The sequence below is a fragment of the Lissotriton vulgaris genome, chromosome 8 (assembly GCF_964263255.1).
Source record: "Lissotriton vulgaris chromosome 8, aLisVul1.2, whole genome shotgun sequence".
NCBI classification, from domain to species: Eukaryota; Metazoa; Chordata; class Amphibia; order Caudata; family Salamandridae; genus Lissotriton; species Lissotriton vulgaris.
Genome location: NC_141696.1, coordinates 1,564,275,815 through 1,564,303,354, shown reverse-complemented (window position 1 = coordinate 1,564,303,354; position 27,540 = coordinate 1,564,275,815). Strand labels below are relative to the sequence as shown.

Below are 27,540 nucleotides of genomic sequence, written 5' to 3'. Positions count from 1 at the left end.
ATAAAGAAGTGGGGGGGACGCTGATGTCACAACAGGAAGTGAGGTTACGAAAGGTGGCTTGCACCATCACTCATTGCCTCACCTCACTCACCCCTTAGATATTATTGCATAAGAGAAGCCAGCGCGTGAGCAGCGTTTTTAATAAGCTACGATCTCGCCCCAGAGAGGCCAAAGAGTGAATGTGTGGCTCCATTTGCTCCAGTTATTGAGCTCCCAGTAAAATAAGTGGGTGACGCCGTCCACCTGCATGGGACCCCGACTCGAGCCCTGAATCTATGGCTGGAGGTTCCTCCACCATCGGTTAGTGCAATAAGGACCACTCCATGTGGGAACTCTCCAGAGTTATTGTTCCCTCCATAAATCAGACATTTTTCCCTGACCCCCAAACTTTGACTACGGTCCATAATGTTCATAGTGCACGTGCCTCAGAGGGGAATTTGTTCCCAAGTCTTGCAGAAAGGCAGCCTTCTCCAAGGAGATGCAAACCTTTCTTGGCGGATAGACAACCACTTCATCATCCATGTTTGCATTCAGAGTTAATGCGTGTACATAGCTCAAGGGTAACGCTGTCATTTACAATTCAATAATAAACCAAACAAATGGAGTAAATCTTGTATTTGAAAGCCAAGTCAACAGCTGGGGTTTTATAGCCAGCGCCAACTGTCAAGGAAACACTCGTCAGTTGGTAGGAACCAGATGAGGTGAATGTGCTCCACAGGCTAGAGCCAAAGTCCCTTCCACTCTCCTAGTGGCCTGTGTCTTTGTGGCCACACTAACTGAACAGAGTGAGGACTGAAGGCAGTAAATAACCGTGGTGATTTCAACCAGGTTCTCAAACAACATGGCCTATTTCCTTTTCATTGGCATTAGTGTAGCGCGCAGACACCAGTTGTGTGGACTGGTAGTTTGTTACAGGAACATACAAGTCAAAGCTTGGGTAATTGGCAGAGTGGCTCACAGTCGAGTGTGTCCTTTATGGTAAGCGCTTGCTATTCATTGTGCGTGAGCAGTAGAAAAGCGCCTGGATCGCGTTGCAACAATCTTGACGCAGCAGTTCAGGGATGAGGGTGTCCAAAGGTGAAAGAGAGAGTCTAGAGGCCATAGATACTCCTATTTGGAGAAGGTTTAGTTTTATATTGTGACGGCTTCAGGCACATCTGATCTTGCTTTAGTTGAGCATGTTGCTGAAATAAAAGGTACTAGCCTGTCCGGGCAGTACCATAGGTTGGTGAAGTTTGTTCATGTTACTATAACCATTGTCGTTCCTTTGGAAAGCTGTTCGGACCGATGCACTGTAGGCTTCCTGCTGTCGATAAATCAAGAGACCTAACACAGAGGTTAGTTTTGAAACCGTTAAGAGGGGCTAGATATTTTTTTTAGGTCAAGCCTACTTTGTGAAAGACGTATTGTAGGCTTACCCAGAACATGTAAGGGCTTGGAGCTTGCCCATCGTTTATGATTGGTTGTCATCCCTGTCATTCTCACTTTGGCAGCTTCTTGTGTCAATCTTGTGTATGCCCCTCCCATGGAGCATAGCCTGTTTACCATCTCTTTTCATTGACTGGCTTCTATGCTTTCATTGCTTACTTTTCAAGCACTACTTTTTATTTTTGGTTAAGCCCTTCTCAGGTGCATGCATTTTACAGCCGTCTCCTTCGAGTACTCTCTCCACTCCATGTACTCACTCCATATCGCATGCTGTCTCCTGTGTGTTTCTTTCTGAAACCCCCCATATTGAACTTAATGTTATGTACCCCTTTGCTTTCTTGCTCGTGTTCTTCTCCCCGACTGCTCCAAATTGCTCTATCACCATAGTTTCTCCTCCCCACATTTGCTCTCCGTGTTTCTTCCGTACCTCTTTGTTCATCCGTGCCATCCTTCTGTCACCCGTTGTTTCTCCTCCTACGTCGCACATTGCCCCCCGCCCCCCCTCCTCATGGCTTCAAAAAATACTTTCCCACATTTGTTTTGGATCAGCAAATAACATTTGGAAAAATAGGGCATCTGTCAAATTGTAGGGGCGCATCTACAAAATGATGCTACCTGTTGGAAAGTAGGATCTGCTTTTATGGTTACCCCCACTTTCTGCCTGGTGCTAAGCTGTTACTGACTAATCTGACTGGGATCCTACTTATCAGGACCCAAGTCTATCTGCTTTCTCAATTAAATTAGTATGTTCAGTACTTGGGTACATCCCAGACTAGCTACTGGGGTACCCTTATCAGTCCCTGGTATATGTTAATAAGGTACCCAGGGCATAGCTAACCCAGAGGTCCCCCATGGGCTGAATGAAGTATTACTTTATGCCACCCATGGCAGACCATTCAAACTGTCACTACTGGCCTGCCATTGCAGCCTGTGTACGCTGGTGTAGCACCACTTACTACAGATATAGGTTTCCTATATCTGGGGTGCTTAGTTCAAAGTATGAGGGTGCCCCTGCACGAGCAGGACACCCCTGCAGCCTACAGAGTCCATTCTCCTGGGTTATAAGTGAAGTAAAAGTATGAGGGTGCCCCTGCACGAGCAGGACACCCCTGCAGCCTACATATTCCATTCTCCCGGGTTGTAAGTGAAGTAGCCATCTACTATCTAGAGGGGCACTGTGTAATTACGCGATGACCATCTCGAAACTGGCTGCAACGGATCCTATCATGTTTGATATCAAACATATTGGAATCATACCTCCACACTGTAAACTGAGTGGGAGGTATGATTCCAAGCACTGGAAGAACCCTCCGTTAGGTCGCAGTGTTCTTGGTACCAGCCTTCTTTTAAAAAAAAATATTTTTATTGGAGTTTTTTCAAACAACATCAATACAATCACATCTTCATAGGCCGGTACCAGCCTTCTTGACCTGGACAGTACAAAATGGTTGCTGCCGACCAGAGACACATTTCTGCCCTCCTGCTGCTTGAGCCAAGCTCAAGCAGGGGAGGCAGAACAATAGGCATCCTGTCACAGGGAGTTGTGATTACCTCCCAGACAAGATTTAGTGTATTGGGGCAGGATGGGTGCGTTTGCCAGGGTCACTCAGTCTGCCAATGGTATCCTTCTTATGGGTTCAATCTTAAGTTATTCCATAAGTCTGATCTGTTTATTCTGAAAAGTTATGACAAAGCTCTTAGGCCTGACCTACTTATTGTGAAAAACATGTGTTATTACTAAGGCTTCCAGTTGTCTGGTTTTACTGATTTTTGCAGATAAATACAGACTGAATACTATTTTTGTTCCAGTCTGTATTTTTAAATATGGATGACAACAGAAATTGGTAATTGACTTATTCTAAATGTTATCAATCTGATATCCAGGTCAATAGCTGTGCGGATTGACATAAAAGAGTACGAACACCCAAAAAATGCATTGGTAAAGCCAAGAAGCCTCACTCACCTATGCAAGAGTTATTGGCTTTCCAGTGTGTTTTAGCAATGTTGAATACCAGTGTAGCTGCTGTTCAGCATGGTTAAAAGTTAGTGGCATAGAGGAGAGTGCTGTAGTGTGGAGAGGGGTGTCATAGAGTGGAGTGTGTAGAGTGCAGTAAAGTGTTGTGGAGTGACGTAGAGTTATGTAGAGTGGCATGACGTAGATTGGAGTAAATTGTCGTAGAGTGGAGTGGCATACCGTGGAGTATCGTGGTGTGGCATACAGTGGCTTAGAGTGGAGTATCAAAGAGTAGAGGTGCGTATAGTGTTGTAAAGTGACATGTAGTCGCTCAGAATGGAGTGTTGTAGAGTGCAGTAGCATAGAGTGGCAAGGAGTGGCATAGTGTGTTGTGCAGTGTAGTAGAGTGGAGTGGCATAGTGTGTTTCGTGCAGTGTAGTAGAGTGGAGTGGCGCAGAGTAATGTGGAGTGACCTAGAGTGGAGTAGGGGCGTAGACTGGAGTAGCATAGAATGGAGAGGAGGGACGTGGAGTGAACTAAAGAGGAGTAGATTGTTCTAGAGTGTGCACAATGTGGTAGTGCACCGCCTTTACAAACAACATATTTTCAATCGAAAAGGACATTACATTTGCACAGACCTACAGTTTTGCTGATAAAACTATACTTCAGTCAAACAATGCGTGGAAATGGTATCACCTAGTGTATTGATTTCTTCTGATGGAATTAAAATATTTGTTTGCAGCATATCTCAAAATTACTCAAATAAGTACTTAATTTGTGCTTTCCTAAGTCTGATATGTTTGCACAGTTCATTTACAGACATTTAATTTAATTAGTGCCAAGACATCTGAGGGTATTTGTGCGCTGTATACATTCTATTAACATTAACATAACAATTGTTGTTGTGTGCTAGAAAAGAGTCCTTTACTTTCACACCTCCCTGATTGTAACAGAAACCCTCTCGCTTTGAAGTCCAGGATAAAAAAGTAAACACCAAGCTGCCTGTAAAACAGAGCCTGACATTGTACCTGACATTGTACCTTTGTTTTTTGAATGCACAGCAAATGTGAAAAGACGAGAACAACATTTAGGGGCCTGTTTACAGAAAGTGAGCACTTGTAGAAGAATACAGTAAACAGGGTATGCTTCGCGGAGGGACAAAGACCTGCTTTGCAGGCTAAAATGAATAAAGTCAGCAAATAGAAGGGAAACAAGTGTGAATGAATTACAAACCACAAGGCCGATGGTAAACAATGAGCAAAATGCATTTTTAGGTCCGTGTTCAGAATGTCCACAAGAATGCTTTAGCATCCAGGCAGCTGAAATGAAATAAAATGAATGAAATGAAATGAAATGAAAAAGGATTTATAAAGCGCATGGCTGCCCGGGAGCGTCCCAGCGCTGCACTGTCGGGTAGACTTTGACTTAATAAAATGGCTAAAAAGTTGCCTATTGAGGCTTAAACAGCTGTAAATGTGCATGATTTTCGTTGTTTGTTTCCTTTCTATTTCACCTGAAAGGTATTCAAATATAAGTGTATATTCATTGGTTAAATAAATGCGGAAATACACTACTGTCAATTTCTTTTTTTCTCAAAACTTAAAATAAATATGGATAAACGCAGATACATTTGCAAAAATTAGGATAAATACACACTGAAATGTAAAAAGAAAAACATAAAACGGTGAGCCCTAGTTATGACATTGTGTAAAAGCCTGTAGTCCAGGTATTTTGTTACATTGAATCTCACAGATTACCGCAGTAGTCCAGGTTTCTGGTGTGATTGACTGGGGATGGAAGATGTGCACTGCAGCCATCCTTACTAGTCTCTCTTCTCTTGGCAGAGATAGTATTGTGCTTTGTCAACTGTAGATTTGTAATTTGATGACTCAGTGCCTGATGGTTGCCTTGTGAGCAAGATAACAGTACAGTAAATAAATAAATCCAAAGCGTGGTAAATCAGCCGTTAGGGTCTCAAGGCGCTGAACTGTAGCCCCAGGGACATAAAGTGAGTTGCCCAGAATCACAGGATATTGAGCCAACATCGAGACACGAACCTGGTTCTCCCATCTCTGTAGTCGGCAGGTCCGGTCTTTATGCTACATCCTCTCCCCATAGTAAGTTTCAGTTGGTTGTGGTGACAAAATAACTGTATACGGTATAGGTCTGATTGTTGTGAAATATTACCATAAGGGCATTAGGCTTGACATCTTTATTTTGAAAAGCACCTGTTAGTCAGTGGACGTGTGGTATCTTCTTCTCTGCCGTGCATTCTCCTCCTAGTGGTCTGTGCCCGCTGCCCAGCCAGAGTGACTGTGGTGTGACTAGAATGCTGGTGTGTTCATGGTTTGATAGTGTCAGTGGGGCTTCCTTCTTATCTACTTTATCTGTACCCTGAGACTCCTACCTTATGAATACACCTGATCCTGTTTCACCTTACTACTGGCGACCCTGCATCTTCATTAACCGCAGCATTTAAAGGTGGATTAATCTCTCCCTACCAATAGGTATTATTCACAGTTTTCGAGTGGGTTCCCACCTCCCACAAACCCTAGGGGGTTGAACATTTTAACTGCAGCAATTCTTAGTTGTTTGCCAGGATCTTGCAATAAAAAATACATTAAATAATACATACATTAATATGTGGAACTTTATATCCATATAGATACATAGATGGCCTTTGGGTCCGCTCTCTTCTGCCATTGGTCGGTCTGTCATTTACACTCTGCTGCCATCCAGGTTGGTGTACTGCATGGGGTAACTGTTCACCCATCAGTCCTCGCGTCTCCTGCCCTCTGACTGACAGCATTTGTTGATCACTTGTGCACACCCACTTGAACATGAGTGTGCTTGCTTGTAAGTGCAGGCTCCTTTGCTCCTTTTATAGTTCTCCTTTTGTTTCTGTGTCTTCTCCTCTTTTTATTGTACTTTTCCTAAGAGGACGGAGCAGCTCTCCTGGCCGAGCCTAGCAGGGTGCTTGCTTGCCTCTCATTTCATCAGCAATGCTCCACACCCATGTGGCCAAGTGCTCTAAAGCAGGAGACAATCCATGAATTCTGTTGTCGACAGTGTATCAGTGTCTAGCCCTTCCAAGATGGACAACGTGTTGGTTCTAGATGTGGTGGGTGATTTGGAATTTTAAAACCGCAATAGACTATGTGCAGAACCTCTGCAAGATGGACACCTGCTGAGCTATTTGGCTTTGATATTGACAGCATATGGCCACTGTGTTTAAACATCAGCATGCTTTCTTTTCCCACTTGTATTCGTTTAAATTATTTTGCACGTGTTGTTGAGTTTGCGGTGTGTTTTTCTTTGGTTGTGTCAAAGGGTGAATGAATGAATGCATGAGTGCCAAGAGAAACGCCAGAGTGCACGTTTGATGAATTGAGTGCCCCAACCCGTAACCAACACAAAGGTGCTTTCATTTATAAGCCCCCGCCTCCCCCTTGGCATTCCCAATGCTTGTTTATCCCTGGGTGCATTCTGCAAGCTTCTGAACAGATGTTCCTTTGTGCAGCCCTTCCTTGCTTTTTATGCAGGCTTTATCCCCAAACTTGTGGTATCTCACTTGTAGACGCCTGTGAGATTCAGAGCTCTGAAGCCAACCCTAGCATGTGACACCGCCTGCATTCCTGCTTCAGCCAACTTTCTTTTGAATTCTCCGTCTTTTATTTTCCTACGTAACAGACTGAACAACCAAGTGCTTCCAAGGGGCTCACGACGAGGCCCCTTGGATCTGCAGAGATGCCCCTGTTCATGAGTCCCTTCTTGTGGCTGGTGTAGGGTCTTCCAGTAGCCCACGTTGGCATGGCTTAGAGTGAAATCACAAGACGCTCATCTTTTCTGCTTTCTCAGAGCCTGACCGGTGTGTGTGGCAGTGAGATGTTTGGAATCCAGCATCTGGCAGGGTCAGGGAATCTTCCCCAATCTCTTTCGCTCTCGCTCTGGTGCGACTTTGCTTTACTCCTATATTCCCATGTATATGAGCACTCCCTCCATGAGGTTATGTTGATTGGATATGGGTTACTTCAGGGCTCCTGTAGAACCGCCTCTTCCTTTAAGTACTACTTCCATCCTGATTCTCTGTAGAGTTCCACCCGGATTCATATCCCTTGGACACGAAGAGTGGCTCCACTCTCATACACTATGTCTCAGGGGGTTCATCATTCCTCTTTCCTTCCTCCATGTGCTCATGTTATGTGGGTTTCTTTGCCTCCTGCATTACCGCCACTTGGATCAAAGATCCTGATTCTCTGTAGCGAGGAGACCTAGAGAGCCCACCCAGACTCCTATCCTAGGGATTCGAAGGGCGGCCGCTCTCTCTCAGGGGGACATATGTGTTTTTTAAACTCCTGTAGCTCACACCGCTTTCTTTCTCCACTTTACTTAGTTTCACTGAAAATAATCTCCATGGTGGGCCTCCTGCGCCTGTTTTTGTTAAACATTTTATTGTGCCTCTAATGCAAATCAACGTGCCAAAATGTTATGCAACAAGTAATGTATTTGTATTAAATTGACCTTCTCTCCGCTGCAATGTTCTTTCTATGCCCCAGAGTAAAATAGTTTGCACAAAACATATTCAATTTTGCATTCAGCAGAAAGCAAGCTTAGGTGTACGTACTTGAATTCAAACGTAAACCTGTTATTTTGTACATCCAGATTATGATTTATGCCGGTCTTCAAATTGGGTTTTACTCAACAGAACATATGAAGTATCTTATTTTTTGGCGTAACAACAATTGCTTGTCCACCAATCGTAATGTTTTCTGACTCCGTCAGCGTCCAGTGTTTCGAAGGCTGCACTCATTTCTATAAGCAGCTCCAAGATGAAAATGCAATTATCCAATCAAGTGAAATGGCAATTGTACAAAAGATACACGAAGTGTGGATTATTCCAATGCACCGCTCTATGAGGTCCATCTGGGAACAAGTCCTACCACTGCGACACTCACTGGGAATGCGCCTCCCCGGAACACCCTCCCCATTCCCTAACACAGCCCACAGCTCACTTGAAACAAAAACCTACCTATTTCTCACGCTATAGAAGAGTACAGTACCGGCAACCTCGGATCGTACAGCATCTCAAAGATGCCAAGCCTGCTTCTTCTCTCAACCCGTACCTTCCTGTAGAATCTCCCGATGGTCAGCCTTCAAAGATCCTTGTCCCCTTTGCTTTGTATTTTTCAAAAAATTGAAAAAATAAAGTTAAAAAAAAAAAATTCCTGTCCCAGATCTGACTGACATAGTCCAATCCCTCAACGCCACTTCTTATGAAGATGTCTTACCATCGTCCTTCATCAACACTCTCTGTGGGGACGCTCTCTTACCCCGGCTTATCAGTGTCCAAGCCTCTCACCCAAGGCCTCTCCCCAGAAGCTCTCAAGAGGTGAATTCATCCCACTTTTAAGGAGACCTGCACCAGACCCTGATGACCTCGCCAGCAACCGGCCATCACTCATCTACCGTTCATCAGCAAGATCATTGAAAAAGCCGTCTATATTCAACTCAAAGATCACATCCGTGCTGACCATCTCCTGCACAACCACCAGTCTGGCTTCAGATGATGCTGCAGTACGGAGACCTCCACCTTTCCCATCGTAGTCTGTTTATTCCTGACCACAGATTGACGCTGACCCCTGCCTCCTGGTATTGTTGGACCTCTTGGGTGCCTCAGACACAGTGACCATCGCACCTTTATACGCACCCTTGAGCAGTGTACGGGATTCAAAGATTATGTCCTTCACCGGTTCTCCTTCTACCTTTCCAGCCGGCACCAGTCTGTTCACATCGGCACCTCCAGTTTACAAAAGATCCCATCACATGTGGAGTCCCCCAGGGTTCCATACTGTCTCATTCAACCTTTACACGGAGCTGCTTAGTGCTCTGGTCACAGATAGCTGCATCAACTTTCGTCAATACTCTGATGATCCACAATGCTACTTGAGTCTCCAATGCTTCAGACATTCAACGCCTCAAACACTGCCTGCACATCAACCAAGCCTGGATGTACAGCGCTTTCCTGAAGCTCAAGGCAGCCAAATAGAATTCCTTTTGTTTGCCAAGACAAACAAATTAGTTGCAATGCAAAATTGGCTCGGTGACATGCGTCTTGACTACTATGAATCCCAACCCTCCTCAAATGCTGAAGCACTTGCATTCACCCTGGACACCAACCTCTCGATCAAGGGACACATTGACCGAAAAATAAGGACCGTCTGGTACCAGCTCTTTCCTCTAAAGAAAGTCCATCTTTCTGCCAGGAAACAACTTCAGAACTGCATTTCAAGCCCTGTACACTCGTATCTGGATGGGTGTAATGCCCTGTTCCGTGACCTCCCAGACCCCACAGCGGCACCCCTTAGGGGCATCCTACACGCTGCAGCACCTCTCATCAATGCCAGAAGAAATATGATCACATCACCCCCATCCTGAAGGAACTCCATAGCCCCCCCCTTTTCCAGCTATTTATATCGCCCAAACCAACGGCATCATTTGCAACACCATCACAAGCAGCACCCACGCTTATCTTGCAAGCAAGCTCAGCATCTCTGGTGGCTCTGTGCACACCCACAGCCAGGACGCCTTCAGACTGGAGACAAGCTCAGCATCTCTGGTGGCTCTGTGCACACCCACACCCAGGACACCTTCAGACTGGAGACAAGCTCAGCATCCCTGGTGGCTCTGTGCACACCCACAGCCAGGACACCTTCAGACTGGAGACAAGCTCAGCATCCCTGGTGGCTCTGTGCACACCCACAGCCAGGACACCTTCAGACTGGAGACGAGCTCAGCATCTCTGGTGGCTCTGTGCACACCTACAGCCAGGACACCTTCAGACTGGAGACAAGCTCAGCATCCCTGGTGGCTCTGTGCACACCCACAGCCAGGACACCTTCAGACTGGAGACAAGCTCAGCATCCCTGGTGGCTCTGTGCACACCCACAGCCAGGACACCTTCAGACTGGAGACAAGCTCAGCATCCCTGGTGGCTCTGTGCACACCCACAGCCAGGACACCTTCAGACTGGAGACAAGCTCAGCATCTCTGGTGGCTCTGTGCACACCTACAGCCAGGACACCTTCAGACTGGAGACAAGCTCAGCATCCCTGGTGGCTCTGTGCACACCCACAGCCAGGACACCTTCAGACTGGAGACAAGCTCAGCATCCCTGGTGGCTCTGTGCACACCCACAGCCAGGACACCTTCAGACTGGAGACAAGCTCAGCATCTCTGGTGGCTCTGTGCACACCCACAGCCAGGACACCTTCAGACTGGAGACAAGCTCAGCATCTCTGGTGGCTCTGTGCACACCCACAGCCAGGACACCTTCAGACTGGAGACAAGCTCAGCATCTCTGGTGGTTCTCAACACACCCACAGCCAGGACACCTTCAGACTGGAGACAAGCTCAGCATCCCTGGTGGCTCTGTGCACACCCACAGCCAGGACACCTTCAGACTGGAGACAAGCTCAGCATCTCTGGTGGCTCTGTGCACACCCACACCCAGGACACCTTCAGACTGGAGACAAGCTCAGCATCTCTGGTGGCTCTGTGCACACCCACAGCCAGGACACCTTCAGACTGGAGACAAGCTCAGCATCCCTGGTGGCTCTGTGCACACCCACAGCCAGGACACCTTCAGACTGGAGACAAGCTCAGCATCCCTGGTGGCTCTGTGCACACCCACAGCCAGGACACCTTCAGACTGGAGACAAGCTCAGCATCTCTGGTGGCTCTGTGCACACCCACAGCCAGGACACCTTCAGACTGGAGACAAGCTCAGCATCTCTGGTGGCTCTGTGCACACCCACAGCCAGGACACCTTCAGACTGGAGACAAGCTCAGCATCTCTGGTGGTTCTCAACACACCAACAGCCAGGACACCTTCAGACTGGAGACAAGCTCAGCATCCCTGGTGGCTCTGTGCACACCCACAGCCAGGACACCTTCAGACTGGAGACAAGCTCAGCATCTCTGGTGGCTCTGTGCACACCCACAGCCAGGACACCTTCAGACTGGAGACAAGCTCAGCATCTCTGGTGGTTCTCAACACACCCACAGCCAGGACACCTTCAGACTGGAGACAAGCTCAGCATCTCTGGTGGCTCTGTGCACACCCACACCCAGGACACCTTCAGACTGGAGACAAGCTCAGCATCTCTGGTGGCTCTGTGCACACCCACAGCCAGGACACCTTCAGACTGGAGACAAGCTCAGCATCCCTGGTGGCTCTGTGCACACCCACAGCCAGGACACCTTCAGACTGGAGACCAGCTCAGCAACCCTGGTGGCTCTGTGCACACCCACAGCCAGGACACCTTCAGACTGGAGACACGCTCAGCATCCCTGGTGGTTCTGTCTGTGCACACCCACAGCCAGGACACCTTCAGACTGGAGACAAGCTCAGCATCCCTGATGGCTCTGTGCACACCCACAGCCAGGACACCTTCAGACTGGAGACAAGCTCAGCATCCCTGGTGGATCTGTGCACACCCACAGCCAGGACACCTTCAGACTGGAGACAAGCTCAGCATCTCTGGTGGTTCTCAACACACCCACAGCCAGGACACCTTGAGACTGGAGACAAGCTCAACATCCCTGGTGGCTCTGTGCACACCCACAGCCAGGACACCTTGAGACTGGAGATAAGCTCAGCATCCCTGGTGGCTCTCAACACACCCACAGCCAGGACACCTTCAGACTCGAGACAAGCTCAGCATCCCTGGTGGCTCTGTGCACACCCACAGCCAGGACACCTTGAGACTGGAGACAAGCTCAACATCCCTGGTGGCTCTGTGCACACCCACAGCCAGGACACCTTCAGACTGGAGACAAGCTCAGCATCTCTGGTGGTTCTGTGCACACCCACAGCCAGGACACCTTCAGACTGGAGACCAGCTCAGCAACCCTGGTGGTTCTGTGCACACCCACAGCCAGGACACCTTCAGACTGGAGACAAGCTAAGCATCCCTGGTGGCTCTGTGCACACCCACAGCCAGGACACCTTCAGACTGGAGACAAGCTCAGCATCCCTGGTGGCTCTGTGCACACCCACAGCCAGGACACCTTCAGACTGGAGACAAGCTCAGCATCTCTGGTGGTTCTCAACACACCCACAGCCAGGACACCTTCAGACTGGAGACAAGCTCAACATCCCTGGTGGCTCTGTGCACACCCACAGCCAGGACACCTTGAGACTGGAGACAAGCTCAGCATCCCTGGTGGCTCTCAACACACCCACAGCCAGGACACCTTCAGACTCGAGACAAGCTCAGCATCCCTGGTGGCTCTGTGCACACCCACAGCCAGGACACCTTGAGACTGGAGACCAGCTCAGCAACCCTGGTGGCTCTGTGCACAGCCAGGACACCTTCAGACTGGAGACAAGCTCAGCATCCCTGGTGGCTCTGTGCACACCCACAGCCAGGACACCTTCAGACTGGAGACAAGCTCAGCATTCCTGGTGGCTCTGTGCACACCCACAGCCAGGACACCTTCAGACTGGAGATAAGCTCAGCATCCCTGATGGCTCTGTGCACACCCACAGCCAGGACCCCTTCAGACTGGAGACCAGCTCAGCAACCCTGGTGGTTCTGTGCACACCCACAGCCAGGACACCTTCAGACTGGAGACAAGCTCAGCATCCCTGGTGGCTCTCAACACACCCACAGCCAGGACACCTTCAGACTGGAGACAAGCTCAGCATCCCTGGTGGCTCTGTGCACACCCACAGCCAGGACACCTTCAGACTGGAGACAAGCTCAGCATCCCTGGTGGCTCTGTGCACACCCACAGCCAGGACACCTTCAGACTGGAGACAAGCTCAGCATCCCTGGTGGCTCTGTGCACACCCACAGCCAGGACACCTTCAGACTGGAGACCAGCTCAGCAACCCTGGTGGTTCTGTGCACACCCACAGCCAGGACACCTTCAGACTGGAGACAAGCTCAGCATCCCTGGTGGCTCTGTGCACACCCACAGCCAGGACACCTTCAGACTGGAGACAAGCTCAGCATCCCTGGTGGCTCTGTGCACACCCACAGCCAGGACACCTTCAGACTGGAGACAAGCTCAGCATCTCTGGTGGTTCTCAACACACCCACAGCCAGGACACCTTCAGACTGGAGACAAGCTCAGCATCCCTGGTGACTCTCAACACACCCACAGCCAGGACACCTTTAGACTGAAGACAAGCTCAGCATCTCTGGTGGCTCTGTGCACACCCACAACCAGGACACCTTCAGACTGGAGACTAAGAAATATAAAGAGGAGAAACGACAACAGGCCTTTGTCATCTCTGCTCCAATGATCTGGACGAGCATCACCGTACCCACCAGGAGCGCCCCAAGGCTGCTCTGATTTAGAAAAGAGTTAAAGACTCCTCTCTTCATCCGCAATACCATATACATGCATACATACACGCATACATGCATGCATACATACAGGCATACATGCTACATACACCATACATGCATACATACATACATGTATACACACACGCATACATGCATAGATACACACATACATGCATACATACATGCATACATACACACATACCCATGCATACATACGCACAAACATACAGACACGCATAAATCCACACATACAGACACGCATACCTACACCTGCTCAAGAACTGTTTCCACTCCCGCTCAATGGAACTGCCAAATAATCTGGTGTTAGCTGTGGCTGTGGGACTGATGTCTGTCTGTGAACTCACTCTTCGCCGTCTGCTAGGGATTGGTAGCCGTAAGTGAGGCCACCGCTGCCCCACAGAGTGTCGTCTACTTACTGACACTGTTCACTGCTAGGTTTCAGAAGCCTCCAGGATTGTTTTTATGCACTCGCCACCTTGAACGAAGGAAGTGGTAGAGTTTACACCTGCACCGGAAGTGCATCAGAACTGGAGCTTTGCATAGTGATGGGATCGGTCTACTCTCTTGTACAAGAAGGCCATCTAAGGGGAAATGGCGACACCTATTTCACTGTCGTGTTTGAAGGAACAGACCTGTCTTCAGTAAATTCTCCCTAAAGGGCTTTGGTATGTAATAGCAAGTGGGAAGCGAAAGGGTAAAGTTTACATGGGCAGCAAGGGTTATATGGGGTCTCCAAGACCCCACAGTCCTCATAATTCTGTCTGACTTTTAAATCCCTGATCTATCCATGTAGGGGATTTAAGTTTTGTGTGCTGTCGCCTGCAGCAGACCCTTCATAGAGCTCTGTGTCAGGTGTTTTCACATCACTGCCCTTTCACTCAAGTGCTAATGAGTCTCCCTTGCACCAGCTTCGTTTCTGGTGGGATGTGAACTGGGCCTGTGTAGAAGATATTATACTCTGATCTGAGTTACAGCCTTAGCGGTGCCTCAAAAATATCATGTGTAAAATATTACGAAGATATGTTACTTTTCGGGCCTGCAGCTTCCAGAACGTTCGGTTCCCTAATCTACTCCTGTTTCGAGCAACTAACGCCGCTCCAGTGGTATCTTAACGCTGGGCTACCAGAAACACCACACCACAAGCAGCTAGTGAGGGAAAACGATGATTTTACAGACTCTACAAACAGCCAGATGGGGTCAGTCTTCAGGTGACGTGGCAAGTCTATATTGTGCTATAAAGTAACACTGAGGGGGCATGGCCAAGCAGCATGGCCGACAGGACGTGAGCTCCACCAGCTCCGTCCCGAAGACCCGCAAATCCTACAAAAAAATCCTGCCTGGGCTGTCAAATTGCTTGCAAAACGTGCTGGAAGCCTTCCTAACTCGATTGGGACCCCCGGGTTAAAGGAGCGATCCGGGGTTTGCCCGTGAGCGGAGACGGCGGCACTGTCGGCGTTCGGGGCACCGCGCTGATCTACGCGACGCCGCGGTCTGGGCCTAAGACGTAAGGCCGACCGGCGAGCGACCCGCCCAGAACTGGCGACCTGATACCCTGGAGGAGACACGGGACGCGGCGCCTTGGGAGACGCGACCACGTTAGCACCCCTCCCCCGCTCGCCCTCCATTTTGGCCGCGTACCCGGGCGATTCCTTGGTGGTGCTGTGGGTGCATGCGGCCGGGGGAGACCTCTGCCACAGCTTGGGCTGCGACTGTGTGCTCTTCCGGGAGGGAGCTCCTGGAGCCCCGGGGGCCGAACTACTGCCGACTTGAGGTGTGGGGAACACCGTGGAGAGACTTGATGGGCATACCGGCCGTTCCCCTCCTCATTATCTGGGCGAGCACCGGACTCTGACCACTACTAGACTCTCAACATTGAAAGGGGTCGGGAGCCCGCTGCCTCCATTCTATCCTTGCTGTTGGGTCGCCGGGCCTGCCTTGAACACTGCCCACACTGCGATTGCCGCGAGCCCTGACGCGACCTCATCGTTCCTGCTACCCCTGACCTGGGCCTGCTCGCACACTCTTTCTCGGACCGGCGGGGCCTAGGGAGAGCCCTCTGGAACGTGTTGGATAGGCGCAATATCTACCTCACACGATGGCGACTCGCAAAGATCGATCCTCAAAAGCCTCCCAACCTAACACCATTGTACAATATACTACTCCACGTCTGCCATCACAGAGGATCACACGTCAGACGGGGCCCGAGGACGGGAGTGAAGGTCCTGCGGAACCGTCTAGGGCCGAAATCTTGAAGGCTATTCAGGGATCCCACTCTGCCCTGGAGCGACAGATAGACTGTCTCTATAGATGTAAACCTACTCCGGACCGATCTCCGCAAGGTGGCAGACAAGGTTTCAGACGTAGAGGGCAATATTACCCAATTGCAGGGTGAGGTGGCCTCTTTACAAAAATCAGTTGCGCAACTTACATCTACCACCCGCGCATTGGAGAGACGTGCCGAGGACGCGGAGGGTAGGGCCCGTCGAAGCAACATAAGGGTCCTGGGAGTGCCGGAACGATTGGGGCGGGAAACGCTGAACGCTTCCTAGAAACTTGGATCCGCACGCACCTGTGCCCGACTGGTTTGTTCAATGTCTTTATCGTGGAACGAGCACATAGAGCCCTTGTGCCCCCTCCGCGCCCAGGCGAAGCTCCTAGGGCCCTCATCGCAAAGATCCTGAACTATAAGGACCGTGACTGTATTTTGAGAGCTGCAAAGGAAACAGAGTCCCTAACAATTGAGAACAGCCGCGTGTCAATTTACCCTGACTATACCCAGCAGGTGCAGGAACAAAGAAAATCCTACCTGGGAGTTAAACAAAAACTCAGTGAAATGAAACTCCAGTACATGCTTTTATATCACGCCAAACTTAAAGTGCTCTCCCAGGGCCGTGCACACTTCTTCGAGACACCTGCGGAGGTATGGGAGTGGCTTGAGATTAAAGGAGATGACCTGCCCCCAGGTGAGCGTGGTGGCCCTCGTGAAACCTGGGGAACCAGACCACAGAGGAAGCGTTGAGGTAGGGGAAGACGCCGATCTGGATCCCGTGGTACTCCTGAGACTCGAGTTACAGTGGGGGCGGATGGTGCTATTCATATGGAAACATTGCCGATGAGGGCGGGACCGAGATAACCTGGGGCCCCTGTCCCTGGTGAGATATTGGTCCTAGACATCTTGCAGGAAACACCGCTAGACACAGACTCTACAGCCCCGGTGATCCCGGAGACGGCCCTCTCTGAACCAAGGTTGGAGTAAATTATTGACTTGAGTTGTATATTGCTGTGCTTACTGTTGTCCTCTGATTTGGGGGACCTCATATTGAAACTTTGGTAGTCCACCACTGCTTCTCATTGACACTGGGGGTTTTGGATTACTGGCCATGGCAGAGGACTTGCGCCCTTATGGCCTGAGGTACGAGATGGAAGGGAGGGGCCAACTTTCTTCCTGAGTAACATGTTGCCCGTACTACTTGCTGATATAAGAAGACATGCCAGGGAACTGTCTTAAGACCATTGGGTCTTTCAGGGAGCTGGGAGGGAGGGTAGGTGGCTTTGGTTTGTTGTGTGTGGTGAGTTGTATGGGGTGGCTGTGTACGTCCTGGCACTGGCAGGGGAAGGGCGGGGTGGCGTTTCCTTTGTTGCTATCCTCTTGCTCGTGGGTGGGGGTGGGGAACCTGTTTTTGCAAAAGTTCCATGTTCTGGGGTTTTTGTGGGGTGGGCTTGGGTTCATGAAGAAGTTGTTACTGGCATCATATGCATATTGAATCAGAATTATGTGTGGCTCACTGACAGGGTTACCTCTTCCGGTCTAACTGGAGTGGGGGCAGAGTGGCGGCAGGTCATATTGTACATATACTGTGGCCCGGATGGGCGTAATCATCGACCATGGGTTTTAAATACTTAACTTGGAATGTGTGTGGTTTGGGTACTTGCACCAAGAGACACAGAGTCCTCTCCTTCCTTAAACGGCATGGGGTCTCGGTAGCCTGTTTACAAGAGACCCATCTAGACGACGATGGCGCGCAGCGACTGTCCAAGAAATGGAGAGGTCAGATCTTCCATTCCTCCTTCTCCACATATGCCAGGGGGGTCCTCATTTGTGTGGCCCCGGGGATTCCTTGCGCTGTTCAGTATATTGAAGCGGACGTTGATGGCCGGTATCTATTAGTGCGGCTTAGACTAAATGACCAGGAACTCCTGCTCCTTAACACCTATGCACCAAACACCGATGATCCGGCCTTCTTCTCTCAAATTCAAGATCTTGTAGCTTCAGATTTGGATGCACCCCTCCTCTGGTTTGGGGACTTTAACTGCGTGTTGCATCCTGAGTTGGACCGTCACCCACCCCGATCGGGCACTAAGCCCCGTATGACGGCGCGTCTTCGAGAAGTAATGCACAATCTTGGGGCACTAGACTTGTGGCGAACTTGTCATCCTGTCCAGAAGCTCTACACGTGTTATACTCCGACACATGGTACCCATAGCAGATTGGACCGCATTCTTGCGGCTAATCTCACACCGTCTCTTACCTTGACGGTTACACATCAGGCCCGATACTTATCGGACCACGCCCCAGTGACATGCATATTTACAACAAGGGGTGGTGAGGGACAGAGTCTCTGAATTAAGCAGAAAGCTCTCACCCAGTCAAGAGATCAGGGCTAGATCCAACACCGTTTTTTAGCTCACTGCACCATCCCAGTTTCAGAACCTGGCTGTATGCAAATTAGTCTCTTCCTGTCCCAGTGCATGATGGGAACAGGGCAAACCAAACTACAAAAGCCAATTCTTACACTGGGAAGGAAACAAGCTCCCGGGGACCGGTTTCTGGCATTACAGCCGTCTTCGGCCCGGTTTGCTTGAATCCTGATGGTGCAATGAGCAAGGGTCTCACATCTGAGAATACCCTTCCACGCTTAGGGTGGACAAAAATATTTACAACAAGGGGTGGTGAGGGACAGAGTCTCTGAATTAAGCAGAAAGCTCTCACCCAGTCAAGAGATCAGGGCTAGATCCAACACCGTTTTTTAGCTCACTGCACCATCCCAGTTTCAGAACCTGGCTGTATGCAAATTAGTCTCTTCCTGTCCCAGTGCATGATGGGAACAGGGCAAACCAAACTACAAAAGCCAATTCTTACACTGGGAAGGAAACAAGCTCCCGGGGACCGGTTTCTGGCATTACAGCCGTCTTCGGCCCGGTTTGCTTGAATCCTGATGGTGCAATGAGCAAGGGTCTCACATCTGAGAATACCCTTCCACGCTTAGGGTGGACAAAAATATTTACAACAAGGGGTGGTGAGGGACAGAGTCTCTGAATTAAGCAGAAAGCTCTCACCCAGTCAAGAGATCAGGGCTAGATCCAACACCGTTTTTTAGCTCACTGCACCATCCCAGTTTCAGAACCTGGCTGTATGCAAATTAGTCTCTTCCTGTCCCAGTGCATGATGGGAACAGGGCAAACCAAACTACAAAAGCCAATTCTTACACTGGGAAGGAAACAAGCTCCCGGGGACCGGTTTCTGGCATTACAGCCGTCTTCGGCCCGGTTTGCTTGAATCCTGATGGTGCAATGAGCAAGGGTCTCACATCTGAGAATACCCTTCCACGCTTAGGGTGGACAAAAATATTTACAACAAGGGGTGGTGAGGGACAGAGTCTCTGAATTAAGCAGAAAGCTCTCACCCAGTCAAGAGATCAGGGCTAGATCCAACACCGTTTTTTAGCTCACTGCACCATCCCAGTTTCAGAACCTGGCTGTATGCAAATTAGTCTCTTCCTGTCCCAGTGCATGATGGGAACAGGGCAAACCAAACTACAAAAGCCAATTCTTACACTGGGAAGGAAACAAGCTCCCGGGGACCGGTTTCTGGCATTACAGCCGTCTTCGGCCCGGTTTGCTTGAATCCTGATGGTGCAATGAGCAAGGGTCTCACATCTGAGAATACCCTTCCACGCTTAGGGTGGACAAAAATATTTACAACAAGGGGTGGTGAGGGACAGAGTCTCTGAATTAAGCAGAAAGCTCTCACCCAGTCAAGAGATCAGGGCTAGATCCAACACAGTTTTTTAGCTCACTGCACCATCCCAGTTTCAGAACCTGGCTGTATGCAAATTAGTCTCTTCCTGTCCCAGTGCATGATGGGAACAGGGCAAACCAAACTACAAAAGCCAATTCTTACACTGGGAAGGAAACAAGCTCCCGGGGACCGGTTTCTGGCATTACAGCCGTCTTCGGCCCGGTTTGCTTGAATCCTGATGGTGCAATGAGCAAGGGTCTCACATCTGAGAATACCCTTCCACGCTTAGGGTGGACAAAAATATTTACAACAAGGGGTGGTGAGGGACAGAGTCTCTGAATTAAGCAGAAAGCTCTCACCCAGTCAAGAGATCAGGGCTAGATCCAACACCGTTTTTTAGCTCACTGCACCATCCCAGTTTCAGAACCTGGCTGTATGCAAATTAGTCTCTTCCTGTCCCAGTGCATGATGGGAACAGGGCAAACCAAACTACAAAAGCCAATTCTTACACTGGGAAGGAAACAAGCTCCCGGGGACCGGTTTCTGGCATTACAGCCGTCTTCGGCCCGGTTTGCTTGAATCCTGATGGTGCAATGAGCAAGGGTCTCACATCTGAGAATACCCTTCCACGCTTAGGGTGGACAAAAATATTTACAACAAGGGGTGGTGAGGGACAGAGTCTCTGAATTAAGCAGAAAGCTCTCACCCAGTCAAGAGATCAGGGCTAGATCCAACACCGTTTTTTAGCTCACTGCACCATCCCAGTTTCAGAACCTGGCTGTATGCAAATTAGTCTCTTCCTGTCCCAGTGCATGATGGGAACAGGGCAAACCAAACTACAAAAGCCAATTCTTACACTGGGAAGGAAACAAGCTCCCGGGGACCGGTTTCTGGCATTACAGCCGTCTTCGGCCCGGTTTGCTTGAATCCTGATGGTGCAATGAGCAAGGGTCTCACATCTGAGAATACCCTTCCACGCTTAGGGTGGACAAAAATATTTACAACAAGGGGTGGTGAGGGACAGAGTCTCTGAATTAAGCAGAAAGCTCTCACCCAGTCAAGAGATCAGGGCTAGATCCAACACCGTTTTTTAGCTCACTGCACCATCCCAGTTTCAGAACCTGGCTGTATGCAAATTAGTCTCTTCCTGTCCCAGTGCATGATGGGAACAGGGCAAACCAAACTACAAAAGCCAATTCTTACACTGGGAAGGAAACAAGCTCCCGGGGACCGGTTTCTGGCATTACAGCCGTCTTCGGCCCGGTTTGCTTGAATCCTGATGGTGCAATGAGCAAGGGTCTCACATCTGAGAATACCCTTCCACGCTTAGGGTGGACAAAAATATTTACAACAAGGGGTGGTGAGGGACAGAGTCTCTGAATTAAGCAGAAAGCTCTCACCCAGTCAAGAGATCAGGGCTAGATCCAACACCGTTTTTTAGCTCACTGCACCATCCCAGTTTCAGAACCTGGCTGTATGCAAATTAGTCTCTTCCTGTCCCAGTGCATGATGGGAACAGGGCAAACCAAACTACAAAAGCCAATTCTTACACTGGGAAGGAAACAAGCTCCCGGGGACCGGTTTCTGGCATTACAGCCGTCTTCGGCCCGGTTTGCTTGAATCCTGATGGTGCAATGAGCAAGGGTCTCACATCTGAGAATACCCTTCCACGCTTAGGGTGGACAAAAATATTTACAACAAGGGGTGGTGAGGGACAGAGTCTCTGAATTAAGCAGAAAGCTCTCACCCAGTCAAGAGATCAGGGCTAGATCCAACACCGTTTTTTAACTCACTGCACCATCCCAGTTTCAGAACCTGGCTGTATGCAAATTAGTCTCTTCCTGTCCCAGTGCATGATGGGAACAGGGCAAACCAAACTACAAAAGCCAATTCTTACACTGGGAAGGAAACAAGCTCCCGGGGACCGGTTTCTGGCATTACAGCCGTCTTCGGCCCGGTTTGCTTGAATCCTGATGGTGCAATGAGCAAGGGTCTCACATCTGAGAATACCCTTCCACGCTTAGGGTGGACAAAAATATTTACAACAAGGGGTGGTGAGGGACAGAGTCTCTGAATTAAGCAGAAAGCTCTCACCCAGTCAAGAGATCAGGGCTAGATCCAACACCGTTTTTTAGCTCACTGCACCATCCCAGTTTCAGAACCTGGCTGTATGCAAATTAGTCTCTTCCTGTCCCAGTGCATGATGGGAACAGGGCAAACCAAACTACAAAAGCCAATTCTTACACTGGGAAGGAAACAAGCTCCCGGGGACCGGTTTCTGGCATTACAGCCGTCTTCGGCCCGGTTTGCTTGAATCCTGATGGTGCAATGAGCAAGGGTCTCACATCTGAGAATACCCTTCCACGCTTAGGGTGGACAAAAATATTTACAACAAGGGGTGGTGAGGGACAGAGTCTCTGAATTAAGCAGAAAGCTCTCACCCAGTCAAGAGATCAGGGCTAGATCCAACACCGTTTTTTAGCTCACTGCACCATCCCAGTTTCAGAACCTGGCTGTATGCAAATTAGTCTCTTCCTGTCCCAGTGCATGATGGGAACAGGGCAAACCAAACTACAAAAGCCAGTGACATGCATGGCGCAGTGGGCTGATCGAACTGCCGTCCCCGTGCTTGGCGAATGCCCACTGACATTCTTCAGGATCAGGTGGGTAAGGACCATGTGGCGACATCACTATCGGACTACCTAGAGCTAAACTGGGGGGGCGATGATCTGCCCTACTCTACTAAATGGGAAGCCTTGAAGGCGGTGGTGCGTTGAGCGTGTATGGGCCTCACTTACGGGGTCCGTAAACAATTGTTGTCTGAATTGCACGATGCAGAGGTTGTACTTCAACGCGCCCAGTCCCGATCCGATCCGGGCGCATAAGATCAACAAACGGAGAAGGAAGCTCAGGTATCGATACACGACATCCTCACCCGCCTTGACAAATTTACGTTGGGCCAATACAGGCAACGTCTCCACCGCGATGGTGATAAATCTGGCCGCTTATTGGCCTGGATCCTTCGTCGTGAGTTCGCACCTGAAAGGATAGTTGCCCTACGGAACTCGAATGGTGTTATGGTCCACTCGGAGTCTGATATCCTCGAGGTCCTCCGGTCCCACCTCCAGACCGTGTATGAGGCTGACCCATTGGTTATGGAGGATTCCTATTGCTCGTATCTCGAAGATCTGGACCTCCAAACCCTTCCGGAGGCAGCGGTAAAGGAACTTGATACAAAGCTGACACTAGGTGAGATCAGCGCGGCGATAGCTGCCCTCCCTCGTGCTAAGACCCCTGGCGGGGACGGATTCCCAGACGAATTGTATCCCTCTTTCGGGCACGTCCTGGCTCTCCTCCTGTTGCAAGTTTACAATGAAGCTCTGATACTGGCGCCCTTCCGCCCACCATGAATCAAGGGGAAGTCTGCATGATTTTGAAACAAGGCGGTGATAGTAGTGATCCTGCGGCGTTCCGCCCTATCACCTTGATTAATACGGATGCAAAAATCCTTACTAAGTGGTTGGCCACTCGCCTCGCCCCGCACATGACTCGATTGATCCACTCGGACCAGTGCGGATTTATTCCGGGTCGTAACACGGCGATGAATCTGCGCCGCCTGAATCATGTCCTACATGAAGTGCAAGGAAGGGAAGGTCCTCATGTGTTGGGGTCAATTGATTTGGCTTAAGCCTTTGATACGTACATTGGGGATATCTAATGCAGGTGCTCCAGAAAACGGGGTTCGGACCTGGATTTCGTAATTGGATACGGGTGCTCTGTGGAGCGCCCCAAGCCTGGGATCGGCCCGCTCGGAGGAATGGCCATTGGAGAGAGGCACCCGACAGGGTTGCCCTCTCTCCCCTCTCCTATTCGCTCTCGCGATTTAACCCCTCGCCGTCTCCGCCCGCGCTGAGCTACAGCAATGGGGGATAACTGTGGGTGAAACTATCAATGTGGTCTCACTCTACGCTGATGACGCGCTATTCTATCTGACCTCCCCCTCTGAGGCCCTCCCCGTCTTGATGCGGATCCTTGACCGCTTTGGTGCAGCCTCTGGGTTGCGTATTAATCTCAAATCCCTGGTCTTCCCGCTGACGGGTTGTATTCCGGACCCGGGCATGGATATGCCATTTTTGGGTCTGCTTTGTGAGCGGGAGGCGTTCCGATACCTTGGCATTCAGGTGGCCACATCTGATGAGGCCCTGCTGACTTACAACGTCGATAGAGTACTCCAAGCTCTCCACAAATCTGTTACCTTTTGGAACACGCTTCCTCTTTCTCTTATGGGGCGGTTGGCGATCGCCAAAATGGTGATGCTCCCCAGGACTTTAGTCAAGTCAAGTCAAGTCATAGAATTTATATAGCGCACTACATACCCAGAGGGTCTCAAGGCGCTAAGGGAGGGGAGAAGGATTACTTGTCAAATATCCATGTTTTAAGTTGCTTTCTGAATGCTAGGTGGTTCTGGGTAAGGCGAAGGTAAGTGGGGAGTGAGTTCCATGTTTTAGCTGCCAGGTATGAGAAGGATCTGCCTCCCATGGTGGTCTTGTTGATGCGAGGTACGGTGGCGAGGGCTTGGCTGGAAGAACGTAGTTGGCGGGAGGGGGTGTAGAAGGACAGTCGTGAGTTGAGGCATTCTGGTCCGATGTTGTAGAGTGATTTGTGTGTGTGGGTTAGCAGTCGGAAAGTGATTCTCTTATTGACGGGTAGCCAGTGGAGGTCTTTCAGGTGACCAGAGATGTGTTCGTTACGCGGGATGTCTAATATGATCCTGGCTGAGGCGTTTTGGATTCGCTGGAGTTTCTTCTGGAGTTTAGCGGTAGTACCTGCGTAGAGGGTGTTTCCGTAGTCCAGTCTGCTCGTGACCAGAGCATGGGTGACTGTTTTTCTGGTTTCGGTGGGGATCCAGCGAAATGTTTTTTTGAGCATGCGAAGAATATTGAAGCAGGATGAGGATACGGCGCTGACTTGTCTGTTCATTGAAAGTGAAGAATCCAGGATAACGCCTAGGTTCCGTGCGTGGTCTGTCGGGATGGGTGCTTTTCCAAGGGCTTCCGGCCACCAAGAGTCGTCCCATGCCGAGGGGGATGTACCTAAGATGAGGACTTCTGTTTTATCTGAGTTCAGTTTCAGACGGCTGTGTTTCATCCATTCGGCAACTTCTTTCATTCCTTCATGTAGGTTAGTTTTGGCGGTGCTGGGGTCATTGGTGAGAGAAAGGATCAGTTGAGTGTCATCCGCGTAAGAGATGATGTTGAGGTTGTGTTGGCGAGCGATGGCCGCGAGGGGGCTCATGTATACGTTGAAGAGGGTGGGACTGAGTGAGGATCCTTGTGGTACGCCGCAGATGACTTCAGTGGCCTCTGACTTGAATGGTGGAAGGCGGACTCTCTGGGTTCTTCCGGTGAGGAACGAGGTGATCCATTCAAGAGCTTTTCCTTGTATTCCGATGTTTCTGAGGCGTTGTAAGAGGGTGCTGTGGCAGACTGTGTCGAAGGCTGCAGAGAGGTCGAGGAGGATGAGGGCGACTGTGTCTCCATTGTCCAGTAGAGTTCGAATGTTGTCTGTTGCTGCGATGAGGGCGGTCTCAGTGCTGTGTTTTGCTCGGAAGCCAGATTGTGAGGGGTCGAGGGATTTGTTGGCTTCGAGGAAGGCGGCGAGCTGGTTGTTGACAGCTTTCTCGATGACTTTGGCCGGGAAAGGAAGGAGCGATATGGGGCGGTAATTTTTGAGTTTGGTGGGGTCCGCTGTGGGTTTTTTCAGAAGGGCGGTGAGTTCAGCGTGTTTCCAGCTTTCCGGGAAGGTGGCGGAGTTGAAGGAGCAGTTGATGATGTCTCGGAGGTGCGGTGCTATGACGGAGTCTGCTTTGTTGAAGATGTGGTGAGGACATGGGTCTGTGGGGGATCCTGAGTGGATGGAGTTCATCAGGCGGATGGTGTCTTCAGTGGAGATTGGGTTCCAGTCGTTAAGGGTGTTTAAGGGGGAAGAAAGTTCAGCATATGGTTGGGTGGGTTGGTCTCCGGGTTGGTTGTCGAAGCTGTTGTGGATGTCTGCACTTTTGTTGTGGAAGAATAAAGCCAGGGAGTCGCAGAGGGCTTGAGAGGGGGTGATGTCGTTGGAGTTGGCCGAGGGATTGGTAAATTCCTTGACGATGTTGAAAAGTTCCTTGCTGTTGTGGGCGTTGTTGTCTAGTTGATCCTTGAATGCTGTTTTCTTGGCCTTCCGGATTAGTTGGTGGTGTGTGCGGGTGGCGTTTTTGAAGGCGTCCTTGGTGCTTGTGGTGGGGTCTTTTTTCCAGGCCTTTTCAAGGGAGCGGCAGAGTTTCTTGGATTTCTTAAGATCTTCGTTGAACCATGAGGCCTTCTTGCTGCCAGGTTTGCTTTGACGTTTTTTCAGTGGTGCTAGGATGTCGGCGGTGTTGGATAACCATAGGGTGAAGTTGGCGGCGGCTTGGTCTGGGTTAGAAGAGTGGGCTGGGGTGTTTAGAAGGAGCGATGAGGAGATCTGATCGATGGTGATTTTGTTCCAGTTTCTTTGCAGAGTTGGTTGGAGGTGTTTGATGGGTTTCGGCTTGTTGTAGGTGAAGTGAACGCAGCTGTGGTCAGTCCAGAGGAGATCCGTAGTGTGGCTGAAGGAGACATGATTGCTGGAGGTGAAGATGGGGTCGAGTGTGTGACCTGCGATGTGGGTGGGGGAAGTGACCAGTTGTTTAAGTCCGAGGTTGGCGAGGTTGTCCAAGAGGGTGGTGGTGTTGCGGTCGTTGTTCTTTTCAAGGTGAAAGTTGAGGTCTCCCAGAAGGATGTAATCTTTGGAGGGGAGCGCGTGTGGAGTGATGAAGTCAGTGATGTCTTCACTGAATTTTGCGCAGGGTCCAGGTGGTCTGTAGAGGAGGGTGCCTCTGAGTGTGGTCTTGGGGTCGATGTGGATCTGGAAGTGAAGGTGTTCAGAGTTGGCGAGGTTGACGTCAGAGCTGGTTGAGATGTGGATTGATTTTTTATGGACGATGGCGATTCCTCCCCCTGTGTGGCCGGTACGGTCCTTGCGTGTGATCTTATAATCTTCAGGGATGGCAATGGTGATGTCTGGGGCGGAAGAGGCGTTCATCCATGTTTCTGTTAGGAAGGCGACGTCTGGAGAGATGGTGTCTAGTAGATTCCAGAGGTCAATGGCGTGTCTGTGGACCGATCGGGTGTTGAGAAGGATGCATTGTAGGTGGTTGGGGTCGGGAATCTGTGGTGTGGTCGTAGCGGAAATGTTGTCGGTGCCGATGAATTTGCAGGAGTAGCAAGAGAAAGGTCCATGGGTGTGTCCAGGAGTGGCTTGGACGCAGTTGGGGGCGCGACCGGCGTTAAGGGCTAGGAGCGTGGCGGCATCGTAGGTAATGCGGGAGGGCTGGGCAGAGCGAGGGGCATGGGGTCTGGCGCTGGGCGCGGTCCAGGCGCGGACGGGCGTAGACGGGCTTACCTTTGGCGCACCTTCGGCGTGTACGTAGCGCGTGGAGGCTGCGCGTGGGACCATCTGTCATTAATACACTTTGAGGGGGGGAGGGGCGTGGGAGGGGCAGCAGGGAGGCGGGAGCGGTGCGAGGAGGAAGGGCTCTGAGCAACAACAACAAACAAAATGGAGGTAGAGACAAGTCGAGTGAGGCTGGGGCACAGAAAAAGGTCACAGGCGCTTTAAATATGCAGATAAAGATTGAAGTAACCAGGTAGAGCGCAGCTCCGTTTCCGTCGCGCTAATTAAATGGCCTGAATTATGTT

General features: G+C 50.1%; 1 protein-coding gene across 1 annotated transcript in view; it reads left to right on the top strand.

The window, feature by feature from the left end:
- The window catches only part of GDAP2 (ganglioside induced differentiation associated protein 2), a 305,146-nt gene that overhangs the window by 1,694 nt on the left and 275,912 nt on the right, over window positions 1-27,540 (top strand). The gene's annotated exons all lie outside the window — the stretch shown is intronic.